Source organism: Artemia sp. Qi Xiang Cuo, chromosome 16, assembly GCF_049724085.1.
Source record: "Artemia sp. Qi Xiang Cuo chromosome 16, ASM4972408v1, whole genome shotgun sequence".
In the NCBI taxonomy this organism is placed as follows: Eukaryota; Metazoa; Arthropoda; class Branchiopoda; order Anostraca; family Artemiidae; genus Artemia; species Artemia sp. Qi Xiang Cuo.
In genome coordinates this window covers 47,654,458-47,678,780 of record NC_142809.1, presented here as the reverse complement: position 1 = coordinate 47,678,780, position 24,323 = coordinate 47,654,458, and the positions used below count along the sequence as shown (strand labels likewise).

The window sequence follows — 24,323 nt, the reverse complement described above, 5'->3', positions numbered from 1 at the left end:
ATTTTGTCAGAGCTCAAATAAAAAATATAAATAAATAAAAAATATACTAAGAAAAACTTTTAAAAAAGATAGTGATTATAAATACAACTTTATTCTTATTTGGGTTAAACACTTGCTTTGGATGAAAGACGAAGAAGGTTTTCACATCTTTTTTCAACTGGTAATATCAATTTGGATTTCCGATTTTCTTCCATAAATTTTGTCAGTTTGAAATTTCTAGAAATTATAGATTTTTCACCATAAGCAGCAAGTTTGACATTTTTGTCTTCACTGGCAATGCCTTGATGCAACACATTAGGCCTTATAGGCATAAAAACTTTTTTTCGGTTTTGACCATTCGTGAAACTTATATTTCTCTCAGTATCTTCCCTGTGATAAAAATTTTCAAACTGATAATGTTGATGTGTCTGAAATTGAGGGGCAATGCCCGCGTTGACCCACAGCTACAAGGATTCGGTCTAGTGCATTCTCAATTTCCATTCTTTAATGTTGCTATACTAACACTAAGTATGTTGGCTGTTTTGGCACGGTCAGCCATAGAAGGAGGAACGTAGAATTAATTGGGTGGAGGGAAGCAATTAATATGGATATAAAACCTATCCCTATATAATAAAATCCAAATATAATATGATCTCCAAGGTTCTTAGAAACCCGATCCACTATTCAAAATTGTCTTAGCTCCACTATGGTTTCCAAGGTTCTTAGAAACACATTCTACTTTCTGGTATTATAAACCTAGTTTTTCTGATTCACATTTACACAAGACAAGACATCATAATTTCCACCAACCCGTGTCCAACTTAGACTTCTAGAATCCCTTATAGATTACAAGATAAAGCTGACCCACATTGCATCAAAATTATTTGGCATGTTTCCCGCTCTAAGACTTACATTCAAGTGTTTACCCCATTACGGCGTCGATTGTTTTTTATTACCCTTCTTTGTATCCTACGTCGCTTAGATTTCAGACATCATTCCTCCTTTGATTTTTATTTTCCCGTTTAATTTCAAAATATATTCTGGGTTCTCAATATCATTATCTGATGTTACGCAAACCTGTCCATCAGTATCGTTTGGTTTTGTGATGGTAATATTATGGGTAAGTGGGTCCCGCACGATTCCATATTTTCTTATAGCAGCCACTCCTAGAATACAAGGGAATGGAAGCTGTTTATATATTATTGCTGTTACCGTTATTTCTTTATTCCCTGTGCTGAATTTTAAGGGATATTCTAACAAAATTGTCAGTTTTTGATCTGCTACAGAGGTCAGGGTATTTTGACATCCGCTAATATAATTGTACACTATGCGGAAACCTATAATTTTCTTCTCTAATTAAGGATTTTGTAGCACCTGTATCAAGTAAACACGTTAAATTTTGAAAACACTCAATTTTAAAATAGCGTAAAATCAGTAAATTGTTATCCGTCTCCGTATCACAACATTCCAAACTATAAAGGAATCTTAGAAAAGGTACAGCTTTGGCGACTCTTCCAGGCTGTTTTTTTCGTTTTAATACCCACTGTTATTTGTCCAAAAGCTTTGGGTATTTTTCCAGTTTTCTTCAGTATTACTATTTTGACATAGACTGTTGTTCACCGTCAAACTTCTAGGTATAAATTCAGGAATATGAATTGATGCTTGCCAAGTATTATATATTCCCTGCCTTTATGAATTCCTGCCTCCTTATGGTCGGAACTGGTGTTTTGTATTGTATGTAGGCCCTCACTATTGTATTCTTTGCCATCTATCTTTTGCAGTGATTTGGTTTGTCACAGTAATTACAGCGGAATCCCTCTATATTGCCTGGTAGTTTTTTGGCCTCCACGGGGTCTATAATTACTTCTATATATATTTGACTTATCGTTGTTGATTCTACAACTATCTGTATGTATAAGGGGGTGGTGCTTGGAAAATTTGTCTAGTTTTCCACCCTTTTGGAATCTAAGATTGTGAAAACGGTTGATTAATTCAGTAGAAAATGGTCTTTGGTTTTCTTCGCGCCTTTTCGGTTCACGGTCTGTTTCCCCAAGTCTCACTTGCTTTACCTCCCTTAGATAGTTTACATTTTTCTCTCTTTTTTCTACTATTTTTAACATTTTATCAAACTTTTTCTTAGCCTCATCAATTTTTACCTCCGTTTCTACCAAGGTAATACCTGCTCTCTGCTAGTAATCTGCAAGGTACTACTCTGCTATCACGATTTTATACTCTACGAAGAAACATCCTAAAAACCTCTCTAAATAAGGATTATGAAGCACCTGTGACATAGGAAATGCAATTGCGCTGCCTAAGTAAAGAATGATGTTGGCACAATTTTTTTTCCTGGGCATTCCAGGGCTCTTCGTTTGAAGGAGTTGTTGTAGAAATTTCGAAAAGGCTCATTTGATTGGAAATTAAAAGGGCTAATGCCTTTTTTAATAGTCGAAAGTGATTTGAGGGCAACTAACACCTCTCAAAGGCCCACCTTTTCCCCAAACACATCCAATCAAAATTTTTAGATAGCCATTTTGTTCAGCATAGTTTATTTCCAGTGAGAAATTATGTTTTTGAAGAGGACACTCCCCCACAACCCTCAGGAAAAGGGTTGTAAGTTATGCCCTGGGAGCATATAAGGTTTTTTAGAAAGTGTTGTTGTAGAAACTTCAAAAAAGGTTCATTCGATTGGAAATTCAAAGAGCTAGTGCCCTTTTTGATAGTCGAAAGTGATTGGAGGGCAACTAACCCTCCTCTCATGCCCACCTTGTCCCAAACCATATCCAATACAAAATTTGAGATAGCGATTTTGTTCAACGTAGTTGAAAGTCCTGGAAATTAGGTCTTTGAGGATGACAACGCCCCACAGCCCTCAGGGAAAGGGTTGTAAGTTATGCCCTCGGGGCATATAAGGTTTTTACAGAACACGTTGTCGTAGAAACTTCAAACATGGCTCATTCGATTGGAAATTGAAATGGCTAGTGCCCTTTTTAATAGTCAAAACTGAAGGCAACTAACACCCCTTGCACGCCCACCATTTCCCCAAATATATTTAATCAAAATTTTGAGATAGCCAATTTGTTTCACGCAGTTTAAAGTTCAGGAAATTTTACCTTTGAGCAGGACACCCTCCCCCACAGTCTTCAGGGCAAGGGTTATAAATTATGCCCTGGGGGCATATAAGTTTTTATTGAAATCTTTGTCGTTGTAACTTGAAAAAGAGCTGTTTCGATTGGAAATTCACAGAGCTAGTGCCCTTTTTAACAGTCGAAAGCGATTGGAGGGCAACTAACCCCCCTCTCAGGCCCACCTTTTCACCAAACACATCCAATCAAAATTTCAAGGATGACAACGCCCCCACAGCCATCAGGGCAAGGGTTGTAAGTTATGCCCTGGGGGCATATAAGGTTTTTATAGAACACTTTGTTGTAGAAACTTCAAAAATGGCTCATTCGATTGGAAATTGAAATGGCTAGTGCTCTTTTTAATAGTCAAAACTGAAGGCAACTAACACCCCTTGCACGCCCACCATTTCCCCAAACACAATATTAAAATTTTGAGATAGCCGTTTTGTTTCACGCAGTTTAAAGTTCAGGACATTATACCTTTGAGACAGACACTCCCCCCCCCACGGTCTTCAGGACAGGGGTTATAAGTTATGCCCTGGTGGCAAATAAGCTTTTATTAAAATCTTTATCGTTGGCACTTGAAAAGAACTGTTTCGATTGGTAATTCAAAGGGCTAGTGCCCTTTTTAATAGTCGAAAGTGATTTAAGGGCAAATAACCCCCCTTTCACGTCCACCTTTTCCCCTCCCACATCCATTCACACTTGTTAGATTGCCCGTGTATTCAAGGTCGGTGAAAGTTTTGGAACTGAGGTCTGTATGGATGATACCCCCCCTCAGTCCTCAGAGAACGGGGGGGTAGTTGTGCCCTGGGGGCAGGTACAGTTTTATAGACAGCTATGATGGAAAAAATTAAAACATAGCTCATTCAATTGGAAATTTAAAGGGCTATTTCCCTTTTAATATTCAGAAGAGATTTGAGGGTAACTAACCCCCCTCTCACGCCCACCGTTTCCCCCCACACATCCACTCAAAATTTTGAGATATTTATTTTGTTCAACGGTGTTGAAATTTCTGGAAATTAGGTCTTTTAGGGTGATAACCCCCTCAGAGCCCTTAGTGCAAGGGTTGTAAGTTATGCCCTGCGGGCATATAAGGTTTATATAGAGAGTTGTTGCAGAAATTTCAAAAAGGGCTTATTTGATTGAAAATTGAAATTGCCCTTTAAATTTTTTTTCAAATGAATATGCATTATCAGTTTGATATACATATACTGATATTTTGTAATCAAAATGTTAATATTGATTTATTAAAGTTATAAAAGTAAAACATTTAAATGATTTTTAGTAAAGTGCAAATTATGTTCTGACCTTGGGAAGGCATAGGGGTTTTGAGCCCAATTTATGTTCATTTCTGCTCCTTTTGAATTTGACTCCGTTGTTTATTGTAATTTCTGTTCGTTTTGGGTTTCATTTATTTATCGATGCTGATTTGTGGTAGTTTCACGCTTGGTAGATTATTTGATTTTATTTTTGCTCATTTTTTGTTCAATGGAGTTCTTTACTTTTCTTTGAAAAACTTATTTGTGGAAAATCTTTTTAATTAATCAAGTAGACACGGTAAATTTTGAGAACACTCAATTTTAAAACAACGCAAAATCGGTAAATTGTCATCTGTCTCCGTATCACAACATTCTAAACTATGGAGTGGTTTTAGAAAAGGTACAGCTCTGGTGACCCTTAGAGGCTAGTTTTTCGGTTTTAATGCCCACTGTTGTTTGTCCAAAAGTTTTGGAGATTTTACCCAGTTTTCTTGAACGTTACTATTTTGACCTAGGCTGTTGTTCACTGTCTGATTTATAGGTATAAATTCAGGAATATTAGTTAATGGAAGTATTATTGGCTCCTTTTCTTTTTGGATTCCTGCCTTCTTCCTCTGTAATTAAGGACATGGTAAAGTTTGAAAACACTCGTTTTTAAAACAACGCAAAGTCACATAAAGAAAGAAAAACGAGAAAAAAGGGGGTTTTTATAGGCCAAACTAAAATACTGAAAAAACAAAGCGAATATTTCGAGAGGACAAACGCCTCTCTTCTTCAGCGCGAAACGAAATAATGTATCCAAATAAAGTATTTTCAAATACTTTTAAGTTTTTGGTTTTTTGTTTGGTTTTTTGGTTGTTTTAACATTGACTTTCCGGGTTTTTTTTTTTCTTCGGCACTTTCCTTGGATACATTATTTCGTTTCGCGCTGAAAAAGAGAGGCGTTTGTCCTCTCGAAATATTCACTTTGTTTTTTCAGTATTTTCATTTGGCCTATAAAAACCCCATTTTTGCTCGTTTTTCTTTCTTTATGTGACTTTGCGTTGTTTTAAAAACGAGTGTTTTCAAGCTTTACCATGTCCTTAATTACAGAGGAAGAAGGCAGGAATATATTCAGGCCAATGTGGTTTAAGAAATTATCAACGCAAAGTCGGTACGTAAAAGGTCGTGCTATATATACGCTACTGGGACTAATTGCCCCACAAAATGAACAGAGTCCCAAGACGTGATTAAAAATAATAAAACATCTAATGTATCCATAAAAATTTATCTTTTATACCTTAAGTCAATCGTGTCTCTCGGGGTCACAGACGTACATAATCAAGGAAATGGTTATTTCTCAATTTCCTTTCAAAGCGTACACATACCATGATTTGTGGTTGTTTTATAGTATATTTCCGAAGTTTTGTCTTAGTAAAAAAGTGGTATTTAAAACTTCGCATTTTGTGTTTTGCGTCTCAAAATTTAGTTTACTAAAATCAATTTGATCTTGTGGGGGGTACCAATGCTGTAAAAAATCTTGAGATAAAATTGGCACGAGTGCTGTACGATGATTGGCTAATACTATTGGCTTATCTTCTTCTGAAATTCCAATCTTTCCCAAACCACTAATTATACCAACGTCCTTCTCGAAATTTTAAGAGTATAAAGGAAGATATATCGGATTGACCGTTGTTTCCCTGTCTAATGAAAAAATTGCTACATCATAGAATCGATGAATCTACGGCCTAGTTTGGATGTATGAGTACTTGCTTACTGTCGAATTTTTCTTCATTTATGTAGATTATAGACAGTGCTTCCAATTTTCGATTTCAATTTTCCCTATTTTCATACCAATTTTCCCTAAAATCCCTCGTGATTAGGTCTAATGTCTCCCTATTTTTCTCCCTAGAAAAAAGGATATTTTGCCCTAGATTTCCAACGAATTTACACGAAACAAACAGCGCAGCATCAAATTGTTATTTTTTAATTCAGATAATGATAACATATAACATCTTTTACGCTTCAAGTAAGTGTCATCTCCAGCACTTCATCGCACGTACCGTTTGCCTTGGTCTTGAAGCCAGCGACAGCTTTCGGTGTGCTGACATTTGATGAAGTTTTATCTTCGTTTTTCAACCACTAATTGACTCGAAAAAGTCAGACTAGGGTGACATTATCAAGACTATTTCGGATGTTTGTTTTGATCAATTTCAGGAGGCTGAACAAACGTTCAGCTGGAACGTTGCTAAAAGGTAACAAGAAGATCAGCGATATGCACTTCCGCAGTTCCGGGTACCTGATTTCGCCACTACGAGTCTTCAGACCAAGAATCTTCTTCCAGTACTGCTCAACTGACAGGTCTTCAACTTGGGCATCTCCCAAATGAAGTTCAGTGACATCATTTGTTGCTTGTGACCTCCATTCTACGTCCGTTTTCTGGAGCGAACAATTTTCTGTTAGAATAGGAAATCTCACAAATAGTGGCTTTAGAGATTTTGGCTTCAAATTTCTTGCATTCTTTGGCTCAACTAAAGCCAAAATGTCATAAATTTCGTCTTCAAACTTGAACCGGTCTTTGATCTGCTTGATTAGGACAAAATAGTAATTTCGACACGACTGGTAAAAGAGATCAATGTTATCACTTGGCTCTGGAGCATCTTCGAGTTCTTGCATGGAGTCGGTTGCAGCTATTCTCACATGTGTCTGGTTTAAAGGCAGGTACTCACTTTAAAGGTAAGGATTCAGTTCGGTAAACGAATCAACACTGCGAATATAGTCCAGTTTCATGAAGTTAGACGCAACATCATTCACAAGTTTGCTGACGGTTGCCTTTAGGGAGTGAAGAAGTCGGAGCTCGGATTGAAAAACTGTATTGAATTCGTTGGAGAGGCCAAGAGAGTAGTCCATGAATTCAAGGTATGGCATTGTCAACTTGCTTTGTAATGTCGACAAGATAAGGTCATTTGTTGCAGTTGGGTCGTCAAACGTGGTTTCCACGAAATACTGAATAAGAGCAACCCGTTGCTCAATAAGCCTCTTTACGCAGGCCTGAAGGGATAACCAACGGGTCTGTCCCGGAGCAAGAATTCGGTGTGCTTCGCACCGAAATAATTCCTGAAATTCGGCATACTTATCTCGCCTGGAAGCGCTTCTGGAAAAGTGGGCATTGATATTTTGTGCCAAGTCTTCTAGTGTCTTGGGAAATGACAAGCATGCATAGGATGAACATAATAAGATGGCATGAGCATTTAACGTTCAGGATGTGGGGCACAATGGCTTTTATTAGTGTTGAAGCTGATCTGTTGGCTCCAAACATGACATTAGTTGTATCTGCACAAAATCCAACAATATTTTGCCAGGGAATCGAGTATTTTTCAATGACTTGTTGGATGCGGTTAGTCAGACCCTCAGCCGATCCATCACTACACTTAACCCTGTCCAATACTTCAACATGAAGTCTTAGATCTTTCTCGCTAAAAAATACTACAATGATAGCTAGCTGCTTATCAACAGTACAATCAGTGGTTTCGTCAATTATCACACAGAAAACAGTGGTTTTGAGCAACTCAAATAACTGGTGCTGCAGCACCAACAAAAAATTCTGTCGCAAAATATTTGTAGCTTTCTGTTTACCCAAAGTGAACCCTGCCAGAGCCTGGTCTTTGGGAAATAATTTTCTCAGGAGAAGGATCAAGCTGTCTGCAAGACGTAACGGCAGATTATGTTCCGCCAAAAATATGCAGATTCGCTGTTCAATTTATTTGGAATAACTGCCTACAGTTAGAAGACTGGGTTTTACTTGGGTTGAGGGACCAACCCAAGTAAAAACAACACAAAAGAAGTTTTTCTCTAAACCTAGCTTAACAAAATACTTTAATTTTGTACTTTCACATTGCTGCAGTCCGAGGCAAAACAGTAGATTTTACATGATTCCAGATGGCAAGTGGCAGGCAGTGGACATAAACAAAAGACTAGACTAAATATTATTGTTTTATTTTTATCAGATTAAAAATAAGGGTATTCAGAGCTAGTTTGAACAGAATGCAGGGTCCTTTATAGACAGTATGGACTGCAAATTTTGTCTACAAAAAAGCCACAGTTTGCACCAGCACCAGCATCTGTCCCTTACTTTTGGCACAGAAGCCAGATGCTGTACAGGAGGGTGACCTTAGTTTAGCGTCGTTCTGGACCGTACTTGCTAGAAACAAGTCTTTCAACTTCCGTAAATGTTTTGTGTACTTGCTTCTGCGATCAGAACATAGCTGGAGTCCGGGTCTATCTATTGGTATGTCATTTCCTGCCTTGGTTTTTGAGCTAAGCAATAGAGAGTTCCATTTTGTGTCAGGACGAAACATCACTGCTTGCCATTTATCAAGTTGAAAATTGTATTTTCATGGTTTAAATCATATTTTCTTATTTCCTAATTAAATTGAAGCCCTTCTGACCTTTTTAAAATTGCTGCAGTCACAAAATCAATAAGAATATCCATTTTTTGTAGCAAAATTACTTTTTCTTTTTTACTCCTAAAGAGGTCAGATGTGCTCTAACTGGAGTGTACAATCATAGAAGGGAATTTATAACACTGAAAGAAAATTTTAGCATTGAAAAATTACAGTTGTTGCCCTTTTACCCATCGACCTAGGTCACCTCCCTGTATCCTGCCTGTATCAACATCCACTTTGGTGCTAATATTTATAATCTTTGAGACAGATATCACAGGTAACACATACTGATGTTGGTGTAAACTCTGACTTTTTGCAGACAAAATTCTGTGATCCCCACTGTTTTATAGATTAAGGACCAGATTTATTTCCACAGTTTTAACACAATTATAGCATAGGTCCACTCAGGCCACTCAGGATTCTTTCAATCTGCTGGTGACCTCTTTTTCCCATGGTCATGTGCAAATCCGCAGGGGACCATCCAAATAGAACACCAGCTGCCTTTGTAAAAAAACAGCTCATCATGGAACACATTTACTGGTGACCCCACTCCGGTCCAGCTCAGGTCAATGCAATATCCCACTCAGGTCACCAGTGAATGAATTGCATGAGCTGTTTTTTACAATGGCAGCTGGTGCTCTATTTGGATAGTCCCCTGCGGATTTGCAGATGAACACAGGAGAAAGAGATCACCAGCAGATTGAAAGAATCCCTAATGGTAAGTGCATAGGTTGCATACTCCTATTCTACAATTGCTGCATAGCCTAACCAATACTCCCTTATGTCGGTAGTTTACACCAATCAAAGACAGTGCTTAAAAATAATCTAAATGCTAGGCTACCTAAACTACTAAATACCTAATGAGTAATGAATGTCATTCCACGCTTTTAGCTTTGTTTGAAATTTTGCGCTGATCTTCGCAACATAAGCCAGTGTTGCAACATAAGAATTCTCAAGAAGACTGAGCATATGCAATCTATGAGAATATTTCAGCCTTCACTTGAAAAAATCTAACTTTCCCTGAATATCACTAAGAACCCTTAATTTACCCCAGATTCCCCTGAATCCCTAGATTCAAAATAAGTGTCCCTAAAAGAAGTGATTTTCCCCTAAAATAGGGTAATCTCCCTAGAAGTGGAAGCCCTGATTATAGATCCGTGGCTCATACGGGATGGACTGGGGCGCAGTCAGAACATGACTGTTTGTTATCAATGAACAACTAAACATTTTTCATTTTTTATCTCCAGGATTATATATGTTGATCTTTACCATCCACGGAAGGCTTCCCTCATCTGGTTCTAGATGAACATACAATCTCAGAATACCCTTTTCAGAATGGAGATTTATGTTTTCTCTATTATTTTAACCTTTGTTTTCCCGAAACCATCCACGGAAGGTTTTAATTGTACACAATCGAAGGCACACCATCTGACGGACTGTGGAGAAATATTTCTCCACATTCTGTCAGAGCTCAATTAAAAAAACTAAAATAAATCAAAAATATACTTAGAAAAACTTTTAAAAAAGATAGTTAAAAAAGATAAAACTTTAAAAAAAAGATTTTTCCCATAATAATCGTCTTATGTGGCACAACTGACTCATGACAGCCACCAGCAATCTTTTCCTACTTCCTGTTGATTTTATATTGAACACAACAGAAAGTAATTTTAAAAAGAAATAGTTGCTACACAAAATAAATTAAGAAAAATAACACATAACGTTTGGGTGGTCATCTTCTCTCCAATCAAGAGTCATCCTTCTCTTCATCAAGAGTCCAGTTCGCTATAAGCAATTCATAATCTTTCTCTAAGCATTCTTTTTATAGCCAGCGTTCTTTTCTCGAAAACCCCTTTGTAAACAAGGGTTCCTTCTGAACCTCTTCCCAGAACGAGCTGGGGGTTTAGGCTAAAGGTAACTCGTCCTATTTTAATTGTTTTATATAGCACAACTGACTCATGACAGCCACCAGCAATTCTCCTCCTATTTCCTGTTGACATCATATTGAACGCAGTAAAAGGTAATTTATAATGAAACATTTTGCTACACACAATAAATCAAGAAAAATACCTGACAATGTTTGGGTGGTCATCAGCTCGTTTTAGAGAGTCCACATCACTATAAGCAAGACGTTAACTTTCTCTAAGACTTCTTAGAGTAACTATAAGCAATAATTATAGTCAATGTAATTATAGTCAATTATAGTCAAAACAGCGGCCTCCACCTCGCTATATGCAAGACAGAAACTTTCTCTAAGAATTATCTTTATAGCCACTGTTGTTTTATCGAAAACCCCTTTATAAACAAGGGTTCCTTCAGAACCTCTTCCCAGAACAAACTGTGAGTTTTGGCTAAAGCTAAATCTTCCTATTCGAATTGTCTTCTATGGCACAACTGACTCGTGACAGACACCAGCAAACATTCTCCTACTTCCTGTTGACATTATATGGAACACCATAGAAAGCAATTTTAAAATTAAATATTTTACCCAACGTTTGGGTGGTCATCAGCTTGCATTAGAGATTCCACCTCGCTATAAGCAAGACTGAAACTTTCTCTAAGAATTCTTTTATAGCCACCGTTCTTCTATCAAAAACCCCTTTGTTAACAAGGCTTCCTTCAGAACTTCGTCCCGGAACGAGCTATGGGCTTAGGCTAAAGTTAATTCTTCCTATTTGAATTGTCTTATATGGCACAACTGACTGATGACAACCACCAGCAAACCTTTTCCTACTTCCTGTTGACGTTATATTGAACACACTTGAAAGTAATTTTAAAAGGAAATATTTTACTACACACAATAAATCAAGAAAAATACCTGACAACGTTTGGGTGGTCATCATCTCGCCTAAGAGAGTCCACCTAGCTATAAGCGAGACTGAAACTTTCTCTAAGAATTATTTTTATAGTCACCTTTCTTTTATCATAAACCTCTTTGTAAACAAGGGCTCCTTCAGAACCTCGTCCAGGAACGAGCTCTGGGTTTAGGCTAAAAGTAATTCTTCCTATTTGAACTCTCTTATATGGCACAACTGACTCATGACAGTCACCAGGAAACCTTTTCCTACTTCCCTTTGACATAATATTGAACGCACTTGAAAGTAATTTTAAAAGGAAATATTTTGCTACACACAATAAGTCAAGACAAATACCTAGCAACGTTTGGGTGGTCATCGGCTCGTCTTGGAGAGTCCATTTTGCTATAAGCAAGACTGAAACTTTCTACAAGAATTCTTTTTATAGTCACCTTTCTTTTATCAAAAACCTCTTTGTAAACAAGGGCTCCTTCAGAACCTCGTCCAGGAACGAGCTATGGGTTTAGGCTAAAAGTAATTCTTCCTATTTGAACTCTCTTATAAGGCACAACTGACTCATGACAGCCACCAGGAAACCTTTTCCTACTTCCCTTTGACATTATATTGAACGCACTTGAAAGTAATTTTAAAAGGAAATAGTTTACTACGCACAATAAGTCAAGACAAATACCTAGCAACGTTTGGGTGGTCATCAGCTCGTCTTGGAGAGTCCACCTTGCTTTAAGCAAGACTGAAACTTTCTCTAAGAATTTTCTTTATAGCCACCATTTTTTTTTTAATTAAAAACCCCTTTGTAAACAAGGGTTCATTCAGAACCTCATCCCAGAATGAACTGTGGGTTTAGGCTTAAGGTAACTCGTCCTATTTGAATGATCTTACACGGCACAACTGACTCGTGACAGCCACCAGCAAACCTTCTACTTCCGGTTGACATTATATTGAACGCAGTAGAAAATAATTTTAAATTATTGTTTTTCTTTTATTGCTAATTGTGATTTCAGTGCTGCATCACAATTAGTATAGAATCAGTTGCTTCGATGAGAATCAACTCTAATCGCTTCTGTGACCTAATAAGGTCAGTTGCGACAATTATATTTTATTAATATCCTTGGTGGCTATATTTGATTTTAGTTGATTTCTGTTTTTATCTTTATTCTTCTGTGCTGAAAACGCCTCGTTTTAATACAGGTGAAATAACTGCGTCGTTTTAGTTTGTTAACTTTTCCCTCTACTGGCCGTAGTTTAGTTTTTTGTTTTCTCTCTCTGTTGTTCTTTTTCCCAAAATATACATAAAAACCATAAATTTGCCCCAGATTCCCATGAATCCTTAGATACAAAATGAGTGTCTTTAAAAGAGTTGATTTTCCCCTAAAATAGGGAGAAATCCCTAAAAGTGGAAGCTCAGACGGTACTAGAAGCAACGTACTATAAGACGGCAGATATAAAAGATACAGTACTTTAATGCAAAAACAATAACATTTATTTTTCGAAATAATCTCGTATTTTTGAAAAAATATCCCAATTTTGTTTTTGTGTAAAATTTGATAATCTTAACAAAACCATGGCCCTGAATTTGCGTAATCTACATTAGATAAAAGAGGTATGTCTAATATTAATAAAAACAGATAAATTTTATTTAGTATATAACTTAATTTCTAGTAAACAAAATATATCAAACATAACATGAGTGGTAGGATACCAATTTTTACTCGCTTGGATTGAATTCCTGAACTAATAAGGTTTAAATAGCGGTCCGAAATGCGCACAGGTGATTTGTCCGATCTACTTGCTAGTTTAGTCTTGATACGACTCCATTTCTGTTTCTCTTACAATAGCTGCTTTGGTTTGCTTTCAATTTTTCTAGAGTTGAACGGCATTGTCTTATTGCTTCCCAAATTCTAGGGATATATCTTTGTCTTGAACGCTTAACTCCTGCAATTGTTAGTAGATTTTTCAAATTTGTCCAAACCAAAAGTTCTTGGTTCTTCCATAATATTTTCAATTGTGAACCGTCGTAAACCGGATTCTTTTTCTGATGTTTGATATTGACAGGGTTCAATTCCTCTAGCTTGGCTTCTTTGTTCTCGCTTCTGGATTCTTATGGAAAATAAACTCTGGTTTTGTCTCCTAATTATGGAACCATGGTTGTCCGAAGATGATCTCTCTAATTTTTGGTCGCTTTTTACTTTACAATTGCAACAATTGCATACTAAATCCCACACCAATTTTAAACATCTCAGCTTTTTCATTCTTCTAACAATCAACTTCATAAGATTGTGCGAGCGTAGTTTGGTAAAGTGGTTTTCAGGTTGTAGGGTGAGGTTGTAGTTGATGCCTTTATCACCCCCTTTATAGGGGAGATATTTATGTTCCTAAGGTAATTCAACTTTGGTTGCGTGCCTTAGGCAATGACCCGACTAATGGGGCGTACCAACTGGGAATATTGGAGGGACTAAATTAAGATCGTAAAGAGGTTGGCTATAACACAATTCTTTTATTTCTGTAATACACAACGGTACAGGTCTGATAATATATAAGCCGCTTGGACTGGTTGTCTCAGGGAGTATAAAAAATCTACAATATAGTACAATACAATAAGATATTTGAACACTTCTTTCCTCTCTGAGTTTCATTAACTTAATGGATGCCATGTAGGCTGTTAGCTATTTGCTTACACATCACAAACATTGAACATTTCTGATTTAACTTCACTTTTCATTGAATAAATTGGTAATAAATTTTCACTAAATACTGGATTCTGTTGACGCTGATTGTGGACCAAGTAACTGTATATCAATGCATCAGAAATTTGTTTATAATGGCATAACACATGAACCAAAAAAATTTGTTTGAAGTACATCCAACTTTGGTTAATATTGACAAAAAATTAACCAACAATTGGTTGAAAAAAGAACTAGGTCTGTGATCCAAAGAAAAAATTTAAGTATCAGTATACAAATAAAGCATTAACGGTTGTATAAAACAGGAAAAAAATTACACACTACTAATATACAAATAGTTTTTTTAATTAAGAGGCTAATTATTTTTTCTTGTTTTCTAAACACAAGGGGCCGCTTAAAAAGAAACATTTTGTTTCTGCTTGGCGTTTAATTACATTTATATTGTTTACACATTAAAGTTAGCATTAATTATTAAAAGACTTAAAAATTGTCATCAACTTAAGATACAACAATAATCAGTACAATACATTTTGGTTAAAAATTTAAAAGTTACTTTAAGACCCTATATAGTAATATAACAATACACAAAGCAATTTTTTCAAAGTAAATTTATCACAAAGTTAAATTAAAATTTGGTATAACTTTTTCCCCAAAAGTAAAACAATCAAAATACCAATTTAATTACAATCAAAAGTATTATTACTGACATAGCAAAGAATTTGCTCCGTTAGTTTTCATAAATTTTTTTTTTTATTTTGTTTTAGATTAATCAATTTCTGTTCGAGAGATTATGGTATCGTCCAGACAGGGGTTTTTGCATCCTTCCCTCCGAGGATTTGATGTTTCCTGTAATTCCAATATTTAAATACACATATGATCAATCCTAGAGTCATGATAGAGGTTATGAAATACCCCCAAACTGAGGCTAATAAGCCTTTATAATAACTGGCTCTTTCTATTTTGTGTCACCATAGTAGACCAAATTGAAATGATTCCTCTCCAATTATGATTGATCCCAAGATTACTCCTAGGGACCACGATGTGACTGCATTAAAAATATAATTTAATGAATCGTCTTCTACCTCAGGAGGAACGTTTCTATCACTATAGAAATAATTCAGGTCGTCCAATTTATGGCAGCACCAAAATGAATAATTGAAATTTTATAGAGTATATAATTTAATTTCTACAAAACAAAATATGTCATACATAACATCAGTGGTGGAATACAAGTTTTAGCCCGCTTGGATTGAATTCCTAAACTGATGTGGTTTAAATAGTGGTCCAAAATGTGCATAGGTGAGACGTCCGATCTACTTGCTCTTACTTGCCGATCGACTTGATACGACTCCATTTCTGTTTCTCATACAATAAGTTGCTTTTGTTTGCTGTCAATTTTTCTAGAGTTGAACGACATTGTCTTATCGCTTCCCAAATGCTAGGAATATATCTTTACCTTGAACGCTTAACTTCTACAATTGTTAGTAGATTTTTCAAATTTGTCCACACCGAATGTTCATGTTTCTTCCATACTATTTTCAGTTGTGAACAGTGGCAAACTGGATTCTTTTTCTGACGTTTGCTATTGACAGGGTTCAATTCCTCTAGCTTGGCTTCTTTGTTCTCGCTTCTAGATTCTTCTGGAAAATTAGACTCTAGTTTTGTCAAGTAATTGTAGAACTATGGTTGTCCGAAGATGACCTATCTAATTTCTGGTCGCTTGTCACTTTTCAACTGCAAACAACTGGAAAGTAAATCCCACACCAATTTTGAACATCTCAGCTTTTTCATTCTTCTAACAATCAACTTTTTAACAATTTACTAACGTAGACAAAATCGAAATGGTTCTTCTCCAATTAGAATTGGTCTCGAGATTACTCCTAGAGACCAAGATGTGACTGCATTAAATATTTAATTTAAAAAAACATATTCTACCTCAGGAGAAACGTATCCATCACCGTAGAAATAATTCAGGGCGTTGGCCGAAAAGAACAATCTGTCATCCATCATTCGCACACCGTAGATGATTTCGGAGACCACACTGCCTTTCTTTGACGATAAAATAAAAATTCAAAATAGGGATAAAATCCTTTTTTAATAGAGAGTGTACAGAAATTCACAAAAAAATACCAGATTTTTTGTCACATATACAGTGACGGTCACTGTATATGTGGCCGAAATGTCTGGTATTTTCTGTGAATTTCTATACACTGTCTATTAAAAAGGATTTTATCCCTATTTTGAACTTTTATTTTATCAATCGCACAACGTTCCCTAGCCACCTCAACCTTTCTTTCTTTATAGCCCTACAGAGCTGTATTGAACCAAGGCACAAAATTGTTAGGCACTTCGCCTTTTTCAGGGGAAATTCCTGAACTGACGTGGTTTATATAGTTGTCCAAAATCTCATTCAGTAGTTGCTTTGGTTTTGCTTTCAATTTTTCATGAGTTCCATGACATTGTCTTATCGCTTTCCAAATTCTAGGGATATATCTTTGTCTTGAAAACTTAACTCCTCCAGTTGTTAGTAGATTTTTTAAATTTGTCCACACCGAAAGTTCTTGGTTCTTCCATAGTATTTTCAGTTGTGAACAGTCGCAAACCGGATTCTTTTCTGATTTTTGATATTGACAGGGTTCAATTCTTCTAGCTTTGCTTCTTTGTTCTCGCTTCTAGATTCTTCTGGAAAATTAGGCTGCCTTTTTCACGTAATTATTTAACTATAGATGTCCGAAGATGATGTCTCTTATTTCTGGTCGCTTTTCACTTTTGACTTGCAAACAACTTGATACTAAATCCAACACCAATTATGAAAATCTCAGCGTTTTCATTCTTCTAACAATCAACTTCTTATTATTGTACGAACGTAGACCAAGTTGAAATGGTGCTTCTTCAATTAGGTGTAATCCCCAGACTACTCCTAGTGACCACGATATGATTGCATCAAATACATAATTAAATAAATCGTCTTCTACCTCAGGAGGAACGTATGCATCACTATAGAAATAATTCAGGTCGTCAATTTCCCTGGCAGAACCAACATCAATAATTGTTACAGTGTAGGATTCCTCACGAGTATATTATCGCATTTCAAATCTTTTTCAAGATGGTTTCAAGATGGCCTTGAAACATTTGGTCACCTGGTACCATACATAGTACACCTGAAGAGAGGATCGAAGATTATGGTTTTCCCCAGTATTTTTTACAACTGCCTGTATCTTTAGGCCCCCTTTTTTCCAACTAACCCACTTTTATCTTTTACTAACCTCTTTTTTCATGGTATTAGTGCCAGGTCTTGGTTCCATGTTTTCTCCCGTTGTTACGCTGGGAGTGGTCCAATTCACGTCGAGCGGTTGAGATTGTGTGGGCTAATTTGCTTTGTGTGTCCAGAGTAATAATTGACTCCTTTACATCTTTTGCTAACTTTTTTATCACACTGCAAGTTTCCCGTGATATAATCGAGCAGAAGCTTCCTATCCGTCACTGTCCCAATACTTTGCCCATCTATCTCGCCCCACTCAAAACCCTCATTGTCATTGTCTATTTTACGCTTTTTACCTACTGCTCCCAAGTTTGTTTTCACCTTTTCCATTTGCGTCCTGCTACAACGAGATTCGCGGAAAAACTTTTTTTTGAAACTTTCGGTCTCCTGGTACCATACATAGTACACCTGAAGAGAGGATCGAAGATAGCCGTTTTCCCCAGTATTTTTTTTACAACTGCCTGTATCTTTAGGCTCCCCCTTTTTCTCCAACTCTAACACACGTTTATTTTTGACTAACTTCACTTTTCATGGTACTTGTGCCAGGTCTTGGCTCCATGTTTTCTCACGTTGTTATGCTGGGATTTAGGTTTGAGGGGTCCAATTCAAGTCGAGTGGTGGATATCGTGTGGACTAATTTGCTTAGAGTTTCCAGAGTAACAATTGACTCCTTTACAACTTTCGCTAACTTCTTTCCATCACACTGCAAGTTTCCTGTGACATAATCGAGCAGAAGTTTTCTATCCGTCACTGTCCCAATATTTTGCCCATCTATCTCGGCCCACTCAAAACCCTCTTGTTCAATGTTTAATTCTACGCTTTTCAGATTCACTGCTCCCAAGTTCATCTTCACCGTTTCTATTTGCGTCCTTCTAAAACGAGATTCGCGGACAGACTGAAGTGTCTGCTTTGCTCCGCGTTCAGAATATTAATCGGAAGGGGGTATCTAATCTTTATTTCTTCTTTGCTCTGAATTGAGAATAATTTGTTTAATAAAAAAGGGATATTTAATCTTTATTTCTTTCTCTGCTCGTATTTGAGAACCAATCATATCATCATTTCTTTCATACAATGATGTTTCATTCTGTGTAGATAGTCTTTACGGTTATAGAACTTGGTCTATTAAGCCAATTTGTTTTACTTGTTCTGGATCCATCCATACTTTTTCTTTAAACAGGTTTTTAATTCCTTGATATGAAAGTCCAGTACGTTTTTGGTACTTTGATTTTAATTTTTTCGTCAAAACTTCCATTTTGTAACCTTGCTTGACCATTTGAGTCGTATTAAGGCAAATATTCCCCCACGGCTTGTGAACAATAATTTTGCTATTTGGGGTGGAATAGTGTTCGCCTTTGGTCCCCGCAGCTACAAGTAGACTGTCCATACTAAAGGCTTGGCCTGAAATAATTGTTTTGATTTCTAATGTTGAAATTGACGTCCAAACGTATATCTGCAAAGTCAAATTCACTTCGCCACCAACACTATTAATAATCATCACAATTGAATTATTGTTTTCAATCTCTAATTCACGCATCTGTGTCACTACTGTACGGACAGTTTCTTTATCAATAGAACCCATTAAATAAATAAATCGGCGATCATGCTACTTTTGGGACAAAATATGGAATGATAGGTGTGTCGTCGTCGGCTCCCTGTCTGCCATCGCTACTGGGACATTTCTTTGATTTACTGTTGATTTACCAGACGTGCTTGGAGGTTCCCTCCAATTCTTAGATGTACCTGCTATGGGATTATTCAAATCAGAAAATTATTTATCATAAATTTTATGATTTGTCTAAGCAACATATTTTTGAAATAAATGTTGCTCATTTGCTTGGAGCAAGTGCTTGTCTTTCAGTTCTCGGCCCTTACTTACTGCTCGAAAACTCATTCCTAGAAAAACGCGATTAAATATTTTGACTCTTTTTAATTTCGATATGACAAATAATCTAGAAAAACTAAAAGTGAATCTATATCACAAGCTAGGATGAAACTTAAAAAAAACACATAATGGCATGACTTATTTTACTATTTTCTACGAAGGGTATTTTACATATTTTACTATTCCTAAACATATTTTCTACGGGGAGTATTTTACGGGGAGAGAGAGGCGGGGGTAATACATCTATCATCCCTTTTCAGGTTAGTTATTGTGAACAGAAAGATCAATAGCCTTTGTAGAGATTAGTGCCATATATTTATTGTCTACTTAAACTGTTTTTAATAGATTTTGTCGAGATTGTTATGTACTCCAAGACTTGAAATTAAATTTTTAGTCGATTATAACAGCCTCTGAAAAGCAGAGACATCAAGTTTATCACAGACGCATGTCAGAATTTTGAAATTGTTTGACTTTGAGAGCTTTTGCCGACATAACCAAGGTCAAGAATTGAGATTTTTTATTCTAATTCCGTGACCTCTTAATCCGGCTTAGAACCAGACAGCTAAGTTTCTAATACAACAAAGAAGTTATAATTTATAGTCAAGCAAGATTTTTCTTAGAAATGTAAAAAAAATAATTAATTTGGAACATTCAGTCACTGGAGTTGTCATTATGTTTCATTTTCTTCATCTTCCTCTTCATCTTCCTCTCCTTCACTTTCTGTAAAAGAAATATCCACTTTAACTAACCACTACAAATAGACGAACAGATGAAGTCGTAAGCACGGCATCTGAGAGTAAAGCGAACAAAATAAAAGAATAAGTATATTTGTAGTTAGTTAAGTTTAGCAAAATGCATTATTATTCCATGATTTTATTCCTTCATAAATAAAGGAGAACTCAGACCTTGTAGTAATGGCAATTGAAGCAGGCAAGGCCTTGCTTGTTCGAGTGTTATAATTATGAAAACCAGACCTATAACCTGAAACATGCCTGAAAAGCATAAAGGTAAATTCACAAGCCTGAGAAGCAAAACAGGATTTATTGCAGAGGAAAAAGTTTTTTGGGCCTTCCTACTGACATCATATAACTGGTTGCCTTCGAACCTGTAAGCTTGATCACGTAGCGAGTAGATCTTATCTAAAAAAAAAAAAAATACAAAAAAACTAGTTTTGAAATTTTCAGGTTTTATTTCTAGTTTGAATTAAAATATTAAAATTATCGCTGAGGCACCGTAAATATTTTTGTAGTTTACAAAACTTTAGTGACTCCGAACTGAACTTAAATTTTTTTCAACTTTTTTTCATTTCTTAAAAAGACATTGCTTACACTAATAAGAAAAGAAATTCGATAATGATGTTATTTTTTAACAACGATTTCTACTAAGCTTCAAACTTTTGGTTTTCTTTTTTAAAGTTTTTAAATTGCTGTAATTCCTTGTTAAAATATATACAAATATTTTTATAATTACCAGTTTTTTTGCTGTTTACGCAATTTAATGTCTTTTCATGCTGTGTCAATTTCAAAGATAGATGATTAATACAGCAAGTCCAATATTTATATTTTTGTCAAATCTTCCATTTTGTAACTTTGCTTGACCATTTGAGTCGTATTAAGGCAAATATTCCCCCACGGTTGGTGAACAATAATTTCGCTATTTGGGGTGGAATAGCGTTCGCCTTTGGTCCCTGCAGCTGCAAGTAGACTGGCCATACTTAAGACTTGACCTGAAATAATTGTATTGATCTCTAATGTCGAAATTGACGTCCAATCGTATATCTGCAAAGTCGAGTTCACTTCGCCACCAACACTATTAATAATCATCACAATTGAATTATTGTTTTCAATTTCTAAGTCAGGCATCTGTATCACTACTGTACGGACAGTTTCTTTATCAATAGAACCCATTAAATAAATAAATCGGCAATCATGCTACTTTTGGGACAAAAGTAGCAATATACCATTGATATACTCTCACTTTATAGTTTTTAATTTGTAGTAACATTTCCACAATATAGCATACTTCCAAGGTTCATAGTATGGTATGCATCAAATAGCTTGAACCTTTGGTCCTAGAGAACATATGCTGATGTTTATTCTTTAAAATCTTAATTAATTGTTGATTTCTTAAAGTTATAGAAGTGAAAACATAAAAAAAAATTTCTGTAATAAATTAAAAATTACATTCCTTTCTGTCCAGATAGATTCAATTAATAATATTCCCTGGTGACGTCTAAGTTTATCAAAGGTCCAAGGAGCACTAATCTCTGTTACAAAATAAAATATAAGTTCTTGTTTTAGGTTAAACAAATAATTTGATATAAAATCAAATACGGTTATTCCTAGTTTCCGACAAACAGTAATTTGAAGTAAAGGATCTTAAGTACCGCAGTACCCAACTATTCAAGTGTAACGCTTGCAATTAGAAGTATTGATATCCTAGATCTAAATTAATCCTTTTTTCCGGTAAACGACGTGGATGGAACAACAGACACACGAAATATATGATTTGCCAACCAAGAAGATTTATTGGTAGAGTTTAGAATAATAAGAATTATAATACTTTCTCCTTTTATTCTATTTAATAATAAATATCAGTTGTCACTAGAATTTGAGTACCGATTCTTACCAAAACGCCTCAGTTTTAACACGTTACCAAATTTTAAACCTAAAGGAGAGGGCAATCTCACTTAACCCAGCCCATACCAATAAAATCTTGCAGCATATATATTCACCCACTAAATGGAAACCTAAATGAAAAGAAATAGAATGTAAGTTTCCTAAATGGAAACTAAGTAAAAAGAGTAAAATAACAGAACAAGTAAAAAAAGTATAAAAACGAGAACAACTTACCAGTTTATCCAGAACTGTTTGTTCCTGTAGCTGTAAGTAAAATTAACGTACCTCACTAGTAGTTCCACAGTCGGTTCTACAGGAGCTAATATTACTGTGACTAATACTCTGCACTGTTTGTCATAAAACACTAAAGGCACTGGTTTTATTCATTTTGTATGTTACCCGTTTCTGCGTTTATTTGAGACCGTGAACTGGAACATGCTTGAAAATAAGAAGAAATAAAGATCAAGAAAAGTTATTATAAAATTTAGAAAGGTATACTAGTGATCCATAATCGTTATGCCATAAATTGCTATGTCAAAAGTAGATCCCTTTCGCAATAATTCTAAAAATCCAAATGTAAATATAACTTTGCCCAATTGTTTTTCCATAATTTCATCTTTCTTAGCAATCAATATGAAACAAAGAACCAAGCCGGTTACCGTTGCAGCAAAATGAAAACAAATGACAGTCCTGAAAAAGGTAATGAACAACGATATCAAATAGTCATTAGTCCATGACTTGAAACAAGTCAATAGCCCCTTAGTTTTCTAAAACCTAACACTTATAACCGAGACCAATAATAAAAGAAGGTTCTCAGATAAACAAGCATGGATTAAAAACATAGGAAATGTCATGGTTAACCTCTAAACATTGCTTTTTTTTGTCCTTCACCAAGTTCATCTAAATGGGACAACATTTATTCACATTTCGAACGACATGAGTATTGTAATATCAGAATAAAATACCACTTTTATACCTGGAATCTTATTTGTTTGTTCCTGTAGCTGTAAGTTAAATTAACGTACCTCACTAGTAGTTCCACAGTAGGTGCTTCAGGAGCTAATAGCTAATATTACTGTGACTGATACTCTGCACTTTTTATCTTAAAACACTAAAGGCACTGGTTATATTCATTTTGCATGTTACACGTTTCTGCATTTATTTGAGACCTGGATAGTTTCTTTTGGAGAATAGCACAAGAAAGACCGTGAATTGGAACATGCTTGAAAATGAGAAGAAATAAAGAACAAGAAAGGTTATTATAAAATTTTGAAAGTTATACCTGTGAACTGTATTCCTTTTTCCACATCTCGAATTGAAATAAGAATATCGCTTTCACAATAAGCCTTGCTAATCCAAATATAAATAAAACTACGCCAAATTGTTTTGCCAAAATTTGATCATTCTGAGCAATGATTTTGAAGAAAAAAACCAAGCCAATCATTGCTCCAGAAATGTGAAAACAAATGACAATCCTGAAAAAGGTAATAAACAACATTATCAAATAGTCAATAGTTCATGACCTGAAACAAGTCAAGAGCCCTCTAAACATTGCTTTTTTTGTCCTTCACCAAGTTCATCTAAATGGGACAACATTTATTCACATTTCGAACGACCTTAGTATTGGAATATCGGAATAAAATACCACTTTTATACCTGGAATCTTATCTGTTTGTTCCTGTAGCTGTAAGTAAAATTAACGTACCTCACTAGTAGTTCCACAGTAGATGCTACAGGAGCTAATAGCTAATATTACTGTGACTGATACTCTGCACTTTTTATCTTAAAACACTAAAGGCACTGGTTATATTCATTTTGCATGTTACACGTTTCTTTATTTATTTGAGACCTGGATAGTTTCATTTGGAGAATAGCACAAGAAAGACCGTGTATTGGAACATGCTTGAAAATGAGAAGAAATAAAGATCAAGAAAGGTTATTATAAAATTTTGAAAGTTATACCTGTGAACTGTATTCCTTTTTCCACATCTCGAATTGAGATAAGAATATCGCTTTCACAACAAGCCTTGCTAATCCAAATATAAATAAAACTACACCAAATTGTTTTGCCAAAATTTGGTCATTCTGAGCAATGACTTTGATGAAAAAAACCAAGCCGATCATTGCTCCAGAAAGGTGAAAACAAATGACAATCCTGAACACTTATAACCGAGATCAATAATAAAAGAAAGTCCTCAGATAAACAAGCATGGATCAAAAACAGGAAATGTCATTGTTAACCTATAACCATTGCAGGGTTTTTGTTCTTCACCAAGTTCG

The 24,323-nt window shown here is 35.6% G+C and overlaps 1 long non-coding RNA gene and 1 pseudogene across 2 annotated transcripts in view; both read right to left on the bottom strand.

Moving 5' to 3' along the window:
• Positions 1–24,323, bottom strand: part of LOC148942994 (uncharacterized) — a 151,252-nt gene that overhangs the window by 38,696 nt on the left and 88,233 nt on the right. The window lies entirely within an intron of this gene.
• On the bottom strand, positions 16,512–17,873 carry LOC148942997 (uncharacterized; annotated as a pseudogene).